This window comes from Crocuta crocuta, unplaced genomic scaffold (assembly GCF_008692635.1).
Source record: "Crocuta crocuta isolate KB4526 unplaced genomic scaffold, BGI_CrCroc_1.0 scaffold36, whole genome shotgun sequence".
NCBI classification, from domain to species: Eukaryota; Metazoa; Chordata; class Mammalia; order Carnivora; family Hyaenidae; genus Crocuta; species Crocuta crocuta.
In genome coordinates, this window is record NW_027532203.1 from 7403493 (window position 1) to 7404004 (window position 512).

Genomic DNA, 512 nt, shown 5'->3' on the forward strand with positions numbered 1-512 from the left:
CCGCCCGAGCAGCCGCGGTCTCCGCAGGCGATCCTGGAAGCCGGCCGCCTCGGAACGACCCGGATTCCCGGAGCGCGGGTCCTCCGGCCTCCTCGCTGTGAGCGCCGCCGAGAAGACGCGGCCGGAGCCCTAGCGCCGTCAGCGCACTGCGGTTTGTCGTTCGTTAGCCCGGTAGTGAGCCGCCCCAGCCGCCTTTCCTTGTTGAAATGAGCCCTGGGAGGTGGGAAAGGTACAGTGAGATCTACTGTAAGGCTGTGGGTGACTGCCGAGGACCCCACCAGAGGCGACACACAGTGCGACCCGCTTCTCCGATCCCACAGTAGCCGTGCTCTTGGGCTCCTGAAACCAACCTGGAGAGCTGAGGACTGTCCTGGNTGCCTCGAGGGTCCTGAGAGGCTATAGCAGCATCGGAGCTGGGTACGCCTGGACCCTCCTGTGGTGCCTTGCATACAGCAGGCTGCTCAGTATGGTTTTGTTGAATCTGGCATTTCCCCCCCCCCCCAAGACTTTAG